This window comes from Schistocerca nitens, chromosome 1 (genome assembly GCF_023898315.1).
Source record: "Schistocerca nitens isolate TAMUIC-IGC-003100 chromosome 1, iqSchNite1.1, whole genome shotgun sequence".
Lineage (NCBI taxonomy): Eukaryota > Metazoa > Arthropoda > Insecta > Orthoptera > Acrididae > Schistocerca > Schistocerca nitens.
The window spans coordinates 199,523,061-199,539,427 of NC_064614.1; the positions used below are offsets into that span (position 1 = coordinate 199,523,061).

The 16,367-nt window shown below is 40.1% G+C and overlaps 1 protein-coding gene and 1 pseudogene across 1 annotated transcript in view; both read right to left on the reverse strand.

The window, feature by feature from the left end:
• The window catches only part of LOC126236812 (MORN repeat-containing protein 3-like), a 137,742-nt gene that overhangs the window by 78,608 nt on the left and 42,767 nt on the right, over positions 1 to 16,367 (reverse strand). The window lies entirely within an intron of this gene.
• On the reverse strand, positions 450 to 567 carry LOC126208942 (5S ribosomal RNA; annotated as a pseudogene).

Consider the following 16,367-nt stretch of genomic DNA (forward strand, 5'->3'; position numbering starts at 1 on the left):
GACATACACAGCGAGCACAGAAATCTGAGCTTGATGCAAAAAGGTGTCCACTACACTGGAACAAAACTCTTCAATGCTCCTCCTCGTGAAATAAAGACAGAGATTCATAACAAGAGTAAGTTTAAGAAAGCATTAATAGTATTTCTGTTAGAAAAAGCTTTTTACAGTCTAGATGAATTTTTAAATAAATAAATTGTTAAGATTTTAATATTATGTAATACAAGTTGAGATACTAAAAAAAGCAAAAAGCACTCCGTCGTCAGGCCACCAGTGGCCTACCGGGACCATCCGACCGCTGTGTCATCCTCAGTGGAGGATGTGGATAGGAGGGGCGTAGGGTTAGTACACCGCTCTCCCAGTCGTTACGATGGTATTCTTGACTGAAGCCGCTACTATTCGGTCGAGTAGCTCTTCAATTGGCATCACGAGGCTGAGTGCACCCCGAAAAATGGCAACAGTGCATGGCGGCCGGGATGGTCACCCATCCAAGTGCCGAACACATCCGACAGCGCTTAACTTCGGTGATCTCACGGGAACCGGTGTATCCACTGTGGTAAGGCCATTGCCAAGTTGACATACTGCCACTAAGAATGTTATTTAATTTGAGCTCTGTATCCACTTGTGCTCTCTATCTGTTTTTCTGTAGTGCTTTAATGATTCTAAGAAAATTTGTATCGTCTTTTTTCTGTATTTCTGCTCAAAGAAATTACTGTATAAATTTTTATATAATTATGCACTAAAATGCCTGTACATGCTATAAGATTATCATAATGTATTTGTAAAAAACTGTCTCGTTCCACATCCTTGTGAACCCAACAAAGTTGAACCTATGGAACATGAAATAAAATTAATCAATCTATCAATCACCACAACTTTTTTCACAGATTAACAGCAACTTCTTAAACTGTATACAATTTACTTGTGTTAACTACAGCAAATATTTTTTTCTGATGTTAAATATTATTTCTGAAAATGTATTGAACTTTCATGTTGCTCCATTGAATCAGTGTGCTTTATGTGGATGTGAAAGAAGATTTTAAATATGACAGTGACACATAATTAATGAACAGCACTTAACAGCAAATTTCAGTGTTGTTGACATAATTTATGGCCAATTTTATTTATATATTTTTTATATAAGTAATTAAATCACTCAGTTTTCAGGAAAATTTTGAAGAATAAGCTAGTGTCCCATCCTGTAACATAATTTGAAAGACTTGAAAAGCAATTTTTCATATGATATTGTGTAATCTATTATGTGACATGAAAACTAATTAATACAAAATGTTTGTAGCAATCAGAGGCTAAAGGACAACGTGGGTGTTAAAATTGACGGTCTTGCACATGGAATTATGGTAGCGGGTCTATGACTATTTTTTTTTACTCTCTTCTATTCAGGGTCTACCTATTTTATGTGGCTACAACTTCTGTGGATGAAGTGATCTGACAATTCTACACTTGAAGCATCTGCCACTTTGTGCAAAAAAAATTCTTGCAAAGTAGGGAAAGAAATAATTTTTGTTGTAGATTATTTTTATACGCCGAGGGTTCGGTGTTCTGTATGAAAGTTAAATTTGAAAGTAAGAAGATTCTAGTATCCTATCTGTATGATAAATTAGAATCAACTGTGGAGCTGGGTAAAATGAATGTGTATTGTGGTGACAGGTGGTTAAAAATGGGCAACCGTAACAATATTGAAGAAGTTTACTTCAGTGAAAGTCAGTGACGGCCTGAAGTTGGTGTTTTTATACGAGGGCCGTTCAGAAAGTAACCTCCGGTTGATTTAAAAAAATACACCAAGTTAAATAAAAATATTTTAATATATACATCTTACAACTACATCTTTGCACTATTTTTCTACATAGTCTCCATAGCGATTGAGGCACTTATCGTATCTCTTCACAAGCTTTGAAATTCCTTCTGCATAAAAATCACCCGCTTGTGCCTGGAGCCAGCCTGTGACCGCATCTTTGAGCTCTTCGTCGTCATCAAACCGCTGTGACCCGAGCCATTTCTTCAAATGCATGAAGAGGTGATAATCACTTGGCGCCAGGTCTGGGCTGTAAGGTGGATGGTTGATAACGTCCCACTTGAAGGACTCAAGAAGGGCCGTTGTTCTGCGAGCAGAGTGAGGACGGGCGTTATCGTGCAAAAAAACGATACCAGAAGTCAGCATACCACGGCGTTTGTTCTGTATAGCCCGTCGTAACTTTTTTATTGTTTCACAGTACACGTCTTGATTAATGGTCGTACCACGTTCCATGAATTCAACCAACAACACCCCTTTGGCATCCCAAAACACCGTTGCCATCAGTTTTCTGGCAGAAAAATCTTGCGAGGCTTTTCTTGGTTTGGTAGGCGAATTTGAATGTGCCCACATCTTTGATTGTTCTTTTGTCTCAGGGTTCACGTACTTAATCCAGGTTTCGTCACCGGTCACGAATTCTGTTTAACAATGGTTCTCCTTCGTCCTCATAACATGACAGAAAGTCTAATGCAGAGGCCATTCTTTGAGTTTTGTGGTGGTCGGTAAGAATTTTGGGCACCCATCGTGCACAGAACTTACGGTAACCCAATCTTGCTGTCACTATCTCGTACAAGAGAGTCTTAGAAATCTGTGGAAAACCAGTAGACAACTCTGACATTGAGAAACGTCAATTTTCACGAACTTTTGCATCAACTGTCTGAACGAGTTCGTCAGTCACCAATGATGGTCTACCACTCCTCTCTTCATCATGAACGTTTTCTCGTCCACTTTTAAATAAACGTACCCTTTCACGGACAACTCCTTCACTCATAACTCCTGGTCCGTACACGGCACAAAGCTCACGATGAATAGCTGCTGCAGAATATCCTTTGGCTGTAAAAAACCTTATGACAGCACGCACTTCACATTTGGCGGGGTTTTCTATTGCAGCACACATTTCAAACTGCCACAAAAACTAAACTAGCGCAGGTACGACGTTCACTCGACCACGGCTTGATGCCGACTGACCTGTTGAGTGCGTGAACGCACAGATGGCGTCGCTACTACCCCCACAACCCACACTGTGACCAATCGGAGGTTACTTTCTGAACTGCCCTCGTATGTAGTAACGCACAAAAAGGAGTGTTGACTCCAATAAAGAGGTGAAAATTTACGATGAACAGACAGAGGTTCCTGTGTCATATTATGTGGTTGAAATGGTAAAGCACAAAAGGGTGCTTACTTTAAGGAAATAAGAAAGGTTTATGTGGCAGAAAAGGTGTTAATGTTGTTATGACAGCTGAAGCTGTACGAGATAAAATGTAGCTTAATGATGTCATTTCTGTTGCATGTGGCATGAATAAGTGTTGAGCAGGCACATTTATTTTGTTAAATCATGTGTGAAAGTGAGCCCTCCCCCCTCCCCTGGAGTCCTTATCTTGTCGTGGTGGTGGGGTTTGTTTGCTACTAGTAGGGTCTCCCATACCAGATAGGTCAAAGGTGATGATCCAGATTAAATGGGACACCTTGGTCCTCCAGGTTGGGGGTTGGGCGTGGGGCCAACACCCCTACACCGTAAAATAGAAGATTGTCACAAACACCAAGAAATAGCCTCGGATTCGGCATGGAACAATGGAAATGACCCCAGCAAGTCAAAGGTTAATGCCAGGAGACCACAGAACAAATATACAGTGAACTGTGGCACTTGGAATGTACGAGTGGCATTTGAAAAGTCTGTGCAAAAATAAAAACTACTTACGACTATGGGGTAAACCCATTTTATTTTTTGACATAGTCTCCTTTTAGACTTATACACTTCGTCCAGAGCTGTTCTAATTTGTTGATCCCTTCCCAATAATAGGAATTGTCCAAGTCTGCAAAATAGCTATTAGTTGCTGCAATCACCTCCTTGTTTGAATAAAATCTTTTTCCTGCCAGCCATTTCTTCAAATTGGAGAACAAATAGTAGTCTGAGGGAGCCAAGTCTGGAGAACAGGGGGGATGTGAAACGAGTTGGAATCCTATTTCCATTAATTTTGCAATCACAACTGCTGAGGTGTGTGCTGGTGCATTGTCGTGATGGAAAAGGACTTTTTTGTGGTCCAATCGCCGGCATATTTCTTGCAGCTTGGTTTCCAAATGGTCCAATAACAATGAATAATATGCACCTGTAATAGTTTTACCCTTTTCCAGATATTCGATGAGGATTATACCTTGTGAATCCCAACAGACAGTCGCCATAACCTTTCTCGGAAGGAATGGTCTTCGTCTTTTTTGGTGCAGATTCTCCCTTGGTAACCCATTGTTTAGGTTGTTGTTTGGTCTCAGGAGTATAGTAATGTATCCATGTTTCATCCACAGTGACAAAATGATGCTTAAAATCCTGCAGATTCTTCTTGAAAGCTGCAAACCATCCTTGCAACACTTCATACGATTCTGTTTTTCATCAATCGTGAGCAATCGCGCAACACATCTTGCGGATAGCTTTCTCATGTCTAAATGTTTATGCAAAATATTATGTACCCATTCATTCGAGATGCCCACAGCACTAGCAATCTCACGCACCTTAACTCTTCTGTCATCCATCACCATATCATGGATTTTATCAACGATTTATGGAGTCGTAACCTCCACAGGGCATCCAGAATGTTCAGCATCACTTGTGCCCATACGGCCACTCCAAAAATTTTGAAACCAGTTATAAACTGTTCTAATCAAAGATGCAGAGTCACAGTGATGTTTATCAAGCTAGCAAAGAGCTGGAAATTCTGCAAAAATGTTCACTGCCTTTTTGTGGACTTCCAAAGAGCATATGATAGTGTGAATGGACAAGCAATATGGCAAGAACTTGAAAGGGCTCAAGTTCCCAGAAATCTCATAAAACTGACACAGATATGTACCCAGGAGACAACATGCATGGTGAAAGCAAATGGAAGAATTTCAAGGTGAGGACTGGAGTGCGATAAGGAGACTGCTTCTCCCCTCTTCTGTTCAACCTGGTATTGGAGAGAGCCCTGAGAGAGGTAGCAAGCATAGAGACAGGAATACATCTGGGAAGAAGGATCAACACCCTGTCCTAAGCAGATGATGTAGTTCTAATACCAGAAAAAGAGCAAGACCTGGTTCAAATGACAAGAACATTAATGGAAAAGGCAATGAGAGCAAGCCTGAAGTTGAACATGGATAAGACAAATACCTTGTAGTTAGCAGAGAAAATGATGACAGGCCCCCTGAAGGTGGGGGACAAAGTCTTTGAAAGGGTAAAAGACTTTGAATATCTTGGGGCTATACTCAATGAAAGGAACAAGATAGACCAGGAAATTATTGCATGAATACAAGCAGGAAACAGATCAAAGTTTGCTCTGGGAAAGCTGTTAGTTCTGGCTTCTATCAAGATCCTCAAAGACCAGGATCTACAGGACAATAATACAACCTGTAGTCTTATGTTAGAGACCTGGACCACCACCCAAAAGATGGAAAGAAAACTGCTGACATTTGAGAATGCCATCCTTAGGCAGATTTTTGGACCAGTGAAGGATGGATATGAATGGAGGAAAAGAAAGAACTGTGAATTGCAGGAGCTGTACAAGTCGATGGACATCATGGCAGTGATCAAAGAAAGAAGATTGAAGTGGTATGGACACATAATGCGCCAAGAAGGCCAGATCATCAGACAGGTAGTGGAGGAAGATAATAGAGGCAAAAGACCACGGGGAAGACCACGACTCCGATGGACTGTTCATGTCAGAGTGGATATGAGTAAGCTGGGGCTGTCTGAAGAAGAAGAAGAATACATGCACCAAGGACGCTGGAGGAGGCTGATTGGTGAGGCCAAAGACCGACTGCAGTTTGTGTGGACACGGCAGTAAGTAAGTATGTGTGAAAGTGAGATGGGGAGAGAATTGGATCCTAGTAACTGGACAGAAAAAAATTCAGAAATGGGCTTGAAATCTGATGAATACTATTTTCCAAAGTGACGTACCTGGTGATGATGTAAGGCATTATGAAGGCCATGAAGATATTAGTGAACAATGTAAAAGACATTATAAAATGTTGTTGCCAAAACATTTCATTTGTGTTTTAAGCAAAAGGAGTAAGTTTCTGACTAAGTACATTAATTTTGTTCTGTGATCTATGGTATTTTGCTATGTTTTCCTTAAAGCACTTCAAATGACTCCATTAGGACTAAGAACAAAAACAATCAATTATCGGTATAATTATTTATTTGGATAGATAAAAAATTTACTCACCAAGCAGTGGCAGAACACACACTGTTGTGATTGGCAAGCTTTCGGAGCCAGTGGCTTGTTCTTCAGGCAGAAGGGTTGAAGGGGAAGGAAGAAGGGTGAAGGAAAAGGACTGGAGAGGTCTAGTACAAGGGGTAGGTTTAGGGAAGTCACCCAGAACAGCGGGTCAGGGGAGAGTGCTTTAGATGACAGGTTAAGGACACTGCACTGCTGTGACTGGTTCTTGGGGTTATGGGTTATTCTTGGTCTGGGAGGCAGTGGTGAAGACTGTGGGATGTTAGGGAGGTTGGCCAAACTTGGTTTGTAGGAGAGGAGTGGTGGTTGATGGTGTGGCTGTTTAGGGAGCTGCAGAGGGGCAAGAAGGGGAACACCACTATTCAGATAGTTTAGGAGAAGGTGGGATAGTTTTTTGAGTTGAAGTCTGGCATGTTGTTGCAGTTTGAATTTGGCTTGGCAGGTGATACCATTCAAGGAAACATGAGGGGTGATAACTGCAGGATTTTGTAGAAGGAGATGAGTCTGGTAGAGTGGGAATTTGCTGATGAGGCATGTAGGTCACAGTTGAGCCAGGTAAGAGCAAGAGATTGCTGTATTTGAAACTGTAAAAGAGCCTGATGTAGGGTAGGATTGCATACAGAAATGGGGACTTTCAATGTTAGGCCTTTTGGAGTAACTCCAAGGAACAAGCAGGTTTCAAGAAACAGAATGTGGGACCTCAGTTTTGATAGTGCAAAGGCATGTTTTCAAAAAGAACGTATGTAATATGAGATGGGATTCATCATGGCAAGAGAGGACAGTTTGGAGTGTTAGAAATCATGAGAGTGGCAAAACAATAAATACCCAGAAAGTGGAAAAGATAAAACGGAAAAAGGTCAGAAAAAATTGTTCTAATTTGTACGGAAATCATTAATAAGAGGTAATGAGTGGGCGATCTATATTGATAGGTAAAATGATAAAGAGAAAAAAATGACCAATGAAGGCTGGCCGGCTGGAGTGGCTTTGCGGTTCTAGGCGTTACAGTCTGGAACCGAGCGACCGCTACGATCGCAGGTTCGAATCCTGCCTCGGGCATGGATGTGTGTGATGTCCTTAGGTTAGTTAGGTTTAATTAGTTCTAAGTTCTAGGCGACTGATGACCTCAGAAGTTAAGTCGCATAGTGCTCAGAGCCATTTGACCAATGAAGTCGTGAAGACAGACAAAATTTGAGAAACTGGGTAAACAGGAAGTGAAAGTCATGGGAGAAAATGTAAACTACTTATACCGCATGCAAATTAGTAAGAAAATCAGCAAATGAGAAAAAAATTTTATAAAGTTTTGAAACTTCGGGAAAAGAGTCATATGGGGTATTAGTAATAAGAAACAGAAAAGTTCCCCTTTGTGTGTGTGTGTGTGGGGGGGGGGGGGGGGAGGGGGGGCGTGTTCCCCTTTTATCCCCTCCAAAAGTCAAGTTGTACCATATTTTAAATTTATACACAAAAAGACTCATTTTTCAAACAGAGCTCTTATTAGTAAATATATTCCTAGCAAAATTGTACACCAAAAAGATCTTGTGCATCTTTTCATTTATACAAATGGGGTTTCAGGTATAAGAATTGGAACAGAATACTGTTAATGTAATAGGTTGTAGTTTTTGTCGCTTAGCAAAGTATTTAAATGAAAAGCGTAATTAAGTGTATGGAAATATTTTGTAGCTTATATATTCTAATTAATGATATTTCTTTTACTATCAGTATTGTTGAAATCAGAAGTACATGCCAACAATGAAAATGTCAAGTTCCCCTTCCCATTCACTCAGCGCTCCCCTACCACTATTCTCTCTGCCGTTTCTTCCCAGCCAGTGTCCAGTTCAGTTGAGTTAATGTTGTGAACTGTTAAAGTAGTGCCATAAAGTTCTGTTTTGTGACAGTATTTATCAGTTTGTGGTGTTACGAAGTGCTTCTTCTTAGTCTCATTTCTTTTGTCTGGACTAAGGAAACACAAGTGCTGGACACCACTACTTGTTTTATTTGTGGTAACAGAAGGAGAGACATCAATAGTGACAAAGGGCTTGGAATCTCTGATACACGTCAGCAAGGAATGGACGGATGGGGCTCACAATCTTCAACAGAATGCTGGACTTATTGAAGTGCATAACATACGTTGGCATGAATATATTAAGGAATGTAATATAAGGAAACTAATTAATCAGAATGTTGCACAAGCAGATGATAAAAGTTTGAGATCCTCTTCCTCTTATCCACTCAATTAAAGAAAAAAAATCTGTTTCATATGTGCTGAGCAGTGTGACATAAAGGTGGAAACAAAAAAAACCACTACGCAAACGCCGTGGAGTGTTTTAAGTTCGCTCTTTAACTGTGAAACATACACTGCTTGAGAAAGCAGAGAAACATGATGATGATTTTGTAGAAAGGTTGCTGAACTCATCAACTATGTTTTGTGTTTAGTAGCTGCAGAAGCCCATTATCATCAAGACTGCCATGCTAAATCAGTGTCGAACCCCTCCTCTGTTTGAAAAAGAGGCCACCCGCAAGACACAAACTTTGATACCCCTTTTCAAGAATTATGCAAATTTATAGATAGTTCAGAGGAATGTCAATTTTCATTTCTCGATTTGTTGCAGAAAGTTAATGAATGTCACCCAGAAGGAGATACAATGACTGTAAAAACTCTGAAAAACAAACTGACTGAACACATTGGTGATGGGGCCTTGTTTGCCACAATGCCAAAAACTCCCCCAGTTGTATCTTTGCGTGGCAGTGGCCACAAACTTTTGAATCAATGGTACAATGAACAAGCTGTTAATGAAAAAATGATGAGAGAGAGAGAGAATAGTAGAAGCAGCAGCAGCTATCGTCTGTGAAGATATGACTCCTTACAGTATTGCCAATTATCCAGATATCAATGGTTGAACAGAGAATGCTGAAGTTATGGTTCCTGACACTTTACATGAATTTGTGAAGGGTGTGGTTTTCTCAAAAAAGAAAGGTAGTGAACAGTCCTCTTTTAAAAAATGTACAGCAATATCCCTTGCGATTGTGTCAGCTACCAGGCCTTGTTCATTTATCTCCCCACTGCAACTTGGTCTTGCAGTGTACTTGTTTCATAAAGTGGGATGAAAAAACATTGTTGAAATTCTCTCGAATATGGGTTTCTGCTCTTCATATAGCACTGTGGCTTTATTTCAGGCTTCTGCCATTCAGTTCTGGAAACCAAATATTTCAAGTGATTCATTCTCACAGTTCATTTTCGATAATACTGACTTCAATATTGCAACAGTGAAGGGCAAAGTTACATTCCATGCTATGGGTGGAATCAGGTTTGCGACTCCAGGGAGAGCGATAGAACATCAGAAAGTAACAAAACTCTGTCATGCCAAGCTCTACTGAAACAACAAGTGCCCAAATAATTAGTGTGCTAACATTCCGAAGGCAGAGTAGAGTTGGAATTGAAGAAATTGTTCTGCATAATGTCTACTCAAAACCATCATTCACTAAAGCAATAGTGCCTACCAATCACAAATTTTACTTGGATGATGGGAAAGTTTGTGCAGCTTTCTATTCCTACATGGTAAGGTTTTATGGAAAAAAATCACTACTGAAGAACCTTATACATTATCAAATGTATTAGTGCTTCCACTCATCAACAATCCGCCCACAGATTATAGCACTACTTTAACTGCTTTAACTTATGCCATCACAGAGCATAAGAAGACCACACAGCAAATATGTATTGTGACGTTTGGTAAACCACTCTACATGAAAACTAAAGATATCGTTGCAGTGGAGGCTAATGGAGGGAATGAGCTATTCACTAATGTAGTTATTCGATTAGGAGGCTCCCACTTGGTAAAGTCTTTTCTAGGAGCAATAGGATTCTTAATGAGAGACAGTGGAATCTCAACTTTTGGAGACAATTCAGGCTCACTCTTGTGATGGATCTGGGAGATACATTATTTTCTACCGGATTTGTAGATACCAAATCTAATGAGGAAGGTTGTAAATGTTTTCTTATATTTTTGTCAGAATATTTTTTGTGAATTGTAATTTGCCTATTTTATGCTAATTTGCTCATATGTTCGAGAGTGACAGCATATTGATTAATATTAGTAGATGTGACAAATAATATCAAAGAGACTGGTTACAAGTGGAAGTGTGATGTGTGAAATGTCTTTGACGCTGGAGTCGTCTTTGACCATAGTCAGTTGACAGTGAACACTCAGTATGTGACAGTGGAACAAGGTACAGGTCCCCGTTATAATAATTTGCAAGTGACCAGAAAAAAATGAGTTATTCTACTACATTTTTATATAAACATCAAGAAGGAAGCACATTTTGAAAATGGTATTCAAAGCACCAAAAATGAGGCAAACGCATTGAACCAGGACATTTCAGCAGCCGACGAAGCAGCATTATGGAATCATATTTTCACTAGATGACTGAAGCCAACACAAAAAAGTCAAATATCATCTTATAAACATCCACGGAAAAGTGAGTACTGTCACGAAATATGCTACATTCAAGTATATAAAAATAGTGAGCATATTTCACACTGCAGTCATGTGTGCCCTTTCCATCATGATGCTGGAGGAAATGGCAGTCATGGAGGAGGAGAAGCAACATATTAAAGACTGTATTTCTGATATGAGTGGAAACAGTGCATCTTTCAGCGATTTGGAAAAAGATCAAGTGATTGAAAAGGTGAAAAATAAATTTGTCAACACAATGGATGATGCAAAGAGGGAAAACTTCCCAGTTATGGATACAATACATTTAGCTTGTCATCTTGGCACTGAATTTCATCCAAGCAGAGCGTATGGGGAATTGGGAGCTCCATATAGATTGTGTGAGAGCTTAGATTGTGGGAGAGCTATGCTCCAAATATTCCAAAAACTGGACACTTTCCTTACGCTAAAGTTTGTCATTTGTACCTCTAGGGCATGGAAAAACTGAAAGAAATCATGAAGCCCGCGGAGTTCGATAAATTCACCAAGGACAGCTTCTTCATGGTTCGGTGTGGAGTATGGACAAACACGATGATACAACAAATGCTTATGAGGAAACTGAAGAGTGTTGGAGGTGTTTCACACGGAAGAGGTTCCACATATAGTGTGTTGAACCGATGGATTTGCGGTATACCAATAGCCCATCTCATATGTGAAGCTATGAAACAGTTCTGCATTTACATTCAGTTTCGAGTGATCAATATGTCAAACTGAGGAGTGGGACAATAGAAATTGATGAGAAAATTCGCAGAAGATTACAGCTGTGATTGTAACAACACACTCCATTTGCTTATAAAGAGCAATTGTATTCATTATGATCTGGATTAGTAGCTTCTCAGGAAGTAAACTGCTACAAAGCTGTCTGTTGGTGAAGAAGCTCTTCGAACAACACTTACTGTCTCGCCAAAATTTGGTTCTCTGAAGCTTAGGTGATCCAGCATGGTTAGGAGAATGGGGGTGTCAACTGTTAGGCTTGAAAAAATATAACTGAAGTAGATACAACTTAGCTCTTTCAGAGAATGCTGTGCACATTTCATTCACCTGATAGTTTAAAGGATTGCTTCACATACAAATTATCAAGTGTACCAATGTCTCTGTTTGACAGCAGTGAATTGGTGAGGGGGGTGGGGTAAAAAAAAAAAAAAAAGAAAAAGGTCGTCATTGTACATTCTTTAGTCAAGTACCTGAAAGGAATATTGACAACAAGAATCAAAGTTCTTTGTTATAGGTGGAGGGTTTCTTATCCACCACGTCGTGTGGCCTCAGAATGGAACTTTTGGTGACATTTATAAGACCTTAACAGCCTATATTTAGAGATATTATAAAGATGATGTTGCTGTTGTATTTGACAGATATTCAGAAAGCTCTCTGAACATAAACACTATTGAATGCCAAAGGCGAACGATGAAGAGGACCTCACAAGAAATTTTCTTTAATGACATGACGTTATGTGTTGAACCACAGTCTGTTTTTCTAGGTAACCTCAGCGGTAAGGAAATGTTTATTATACAGCTTGTGCAAAAACTAGACAGTTTCAGTACTAAAACCAGATTGCGGATGATGATGCAGGTGTTGAAATTGTTGCAAAAGCAATAAATTCCTCAAAATTTTACTAGCAAGTGATTATAATGGGTCAAGATGTAGATCTTCTTGTGCTACTCATTGCTCTTGATCCAGATGACACAGACATAATCCTGATGAAGGAAGGTAAAGGCAGCATCAGAACAAGGTGTTACGGTTTTAAAAATATGTGTAACTCCTCACTCATTCATGACTGCAACAATTCAGTGCTGTTTCTTCATGCAGTACGTGGTTGCGACAGCACTTCAGCCTTGTTAAGGAAAGGAAAGCTGCAAGCTCTCCAACTATTCAACCGGTGTCCCCAACTTCATAATATTCCACAGATATTCAAAACAATCCTGCTTCCTCTCCTGATACCATTGCAAAAGCAGGAGAGAAATTTATACACTCTCTCTACACAAAAACAGTAGAAAGACCTGATGATAACTTAAATGCCATTTGATTTAGATGTTTTAATGTACTTGTGGGTAAGGAAAACAATGCTTTCATACTCTCTCATTTACCACCCACTACTGATGCAGGACACCTCTACTCTTACTGAGTTTATGGCTGGGGAACAATTTGGATACCAGAAACAGGGGCTGGAGGAAATCAAACTCATGCCTCTCCCCAATTTACCTGAAATGACCACCTGCTCCAGACAAAATATTGCTACTGATTTCATGCAGCTGCACTCAATGCTGCGGAAGAAAGTGCTGATGTAAGAAGGCTGGCCTACATTGCACAACAATGTGCAAAAACTGTCATGGACAATGCTGCACTTGTGTGCCTCACAGTGATTTCACAGAAGATTTGGATGATGGTGTTATATTGATGTTCATCTTATATCCTCCCTTCAAGACACTGTCCATTCTGTTCAATTGCTCTTCCAAGTCCTTTGCTGTCTCTGACAGAATTACAATGTCATCGGCGAACCTCAAAGTTTTTATTTCTTCTCCATGGATTTTAATACCTACTCCAAATTTTTCTTTTGTTTCCTTTACTGCTTGCTCAATATACAGACTGAATAACATCGGGGAGAGGTTAAAACCCTGTCTCACTCCCTTTCCAACCACTGCTTCCTTTTCATGCCCCTCGACTCTTATAACTGCCATCTGGTTTCTGTACAAATTGTAAATAGCCTTTTGCTCCCTGTATTTTATCCCTGCCACCTTCAGAATTTGAAACAAGAGTATTCCAGTCAACATTGTCAAAAGCTTTCTCCAAGTCTACAAATGCTAGAATCGTAGGTTTGCCTTTTCTTAGTCTAGCTTCTAAAATAAGTTGTAGGGTCAGTATTGCCTCACGTGTTCCCATATTTCTACAGAATCCAAACTGATCTTCCCCGAGGTTGGCTTCTACCAGTTTTTCCATTCGTCTGTAAAGAATTAGCATTAGTATTTTGCAGCCGTGACTTATTAAACTGATAGTTCGGTAATTTTTACATCTGTCAACACCTGCTTTCTTTGGGATTGGAATTATTAAATTCTTCTTGAAATCTGAGGGTATTTTGCCTGTCTCGTACATTTTGCTCAGCAGATGGTAGAGTTTTATCAGGACTGGCTCTCCCAAGGCTGTCAGTAGTTCTGATGGAATGCTGTCTACTTCTGGGGCCTTGTTTCGACTCAGGTCTTTCAGTGCTTTGTCAAACTCTTCACGCAGTATCGTATCTCCCATTTCATCTTCATCCACATTCTCTTCCCTTTCTATAACATTGCCCTCAAGTACATCGCTCTTGTACAGTCCCTCTATATACTCCTTCCACCTTTCTGCTTTCCCTTCTTTGCTTAGAACTGGGTTTCCATCTGAGCTCTTGATATTCATACAAGTGGTTCTCTCTTCTCCAAAGGTCTCTTTAATTTTCCTGTATGCAGTATCTATCTTAACTCTAGTGAGATAAGCCTCTACATCCTTACATTTGTCCTATAGCCATGCATGCTTAGCCATTTTGCACTTCCTGTTGATCTCATTTTTGAGACGTTTGTATTCCTTTTTGCCTGCTTCATTTACTGCATTTTTATATTTTCTCCTTGCATCAATTAAATTCAGTATTTCTTCTGTCACCCAAGGATCTCTACTAGCACTCGTCTTTTTACCTACTTGATCCTCTACTGCCTTCACTACTTCATCCCTGAAAGATACCCATTATTCTTCTACTGTATTTCTTTCCCCCATTCCTGTCAATTGTTCCCTTATGCTCTCCCTGAAACTCTGTACAACCTCTGGTTCTTTCAGTTTATCCAGGTCCCATCTCCTTAAATTCCCACCTTTTTGCAGTTTCTTCAGTTTTAATCTGCAGTTCATAACCAATAGATTGTGGTCACAGTCCACATCTGCCCCTGGAAATGTCCTACAATTTAAAACCTGGTTCCTAAATCTCTGTCTTACCATTATATAATCTATCTGAAACATGTCAGTATCTCCAGGCTTGTTCCACATGTACAACCTTCTTTTATGATTCTTGAACCAAGTGTTAGCTATGATTAAGTTATGCTCTGTGCAAAATTCTACCAGATGGCTTCCTCTTTCATTTCTTCCCCCCAATCCATATTCACCTACTACATTTCCTTCTCTTCCTTTTCCTACTATTGAATTCCAGTCACCCATGACTATTAAATTTTCGTCTCCCTTCACTACCTGAATAATTTCTTTTATCTCATCATATATTTCTTCAATTTCTTCGTCATCTGCAGAGCTAGTTGGCATATAGACTTGTACTACTGTTGTAGGCGTGGGCTTCGTGTCTATCTTGGTCGCAATAATGCGTTCACTTTGTTATTTGTAGTTCCTTACCCAAACTCCTATTTTTTTTATTCATTATTAAACCTACTCCTGCATTACCGCTATTGGATTTAGTATTTATAACCCTGTATTCACCTGACCAGAAGTCTTGTTCCTCCTCCCACCGAACATCTCTATTTCTTACTATATCTAACTTGAAACTATCCATTTCTCTTTTTAAATGTTCTAACCTACCTGCCTGATTAAGGGATCTGACATTGCACTCTACGATCCTTAGAATGCCAGTTTTCTTTCTCGTGATAATGACGTCTTCGAGTAGTCCCAACCCGGAGATCCAAATGGGGGGACTATTTTACCTCCGGAATATTTTACCCAAGAGGACGCCATCATCATTTATCGATACAGTAAAGCTGCATGCCATCGGGAAAAATTATGGCCATAGTTTCCCCTTGCTTTCAGCTGTTCGTAGTACCAGCACAACAAGGCCGTTTTGGTTAGTGTTACAAGGCCAGATCAGTCAATCATCCAGACTGTTGCCCCTGCAACTACTGAAAAGGCTGCTGCCCCTCTTCAGGAACCATACGTTTGTCTGGCCTCTCAACAGATACCCCTCCATTGTGGTTGCACCTACGGTACGGCTATCTGTATTGCTGAGGCACGCAAGCCTCCCCACCAATGGCAAGGTCTATGGTTCATGGGGCGGAACAACAATATAGTATCATTAAAAATATGAATAAGAAATTGCTTGGCATAGAAGTTTTGTTCATAAAAGTTGACAAGAGTAGCATGGCAGTGCAACCTGTTTTCCATGGGAAGATAACCTTGTATATTTTGGCATTTCATTACTGCCTGATTGACAGTGGCTCCTTTCATGATCTAAGTAGGACGTTGTTTGTGTGGAACTTCAACAAGTCAAGAAACTGACATCATCTGGCCGTTGGTGCTGACATCTCTAGTTGCCATGAAGGCCTCTTATGATATGTCTGCAGTCAATTTGTTAAGAGTATTAGGAGTGTGTGCCCTCAAAATTTGGTTTTGTACTTAATTACACTTAGATTCTCACATGATGATGATGAGGTCCCATACTCCGAGGAGCGTAGGGGGGTGATGCAGGAGACTCACACTGCCGTACTAGGCAAGGTCCTAGCGGAGGTGGTTTGCCATTGCCTTCCTCCAACCATAATCGGGATGAATGATGATAATGAACACAACATGACAACACCCAGTCATCTCGAGGCAGGGAAAAATCCTGACCCCGCTGGGAATTGAACCCGAGACCCCGTATGTGGGAAGCAAGAACGCTACTGGAAGACCACGATCTGTGGACACATTCTCACATACAGTATGCTA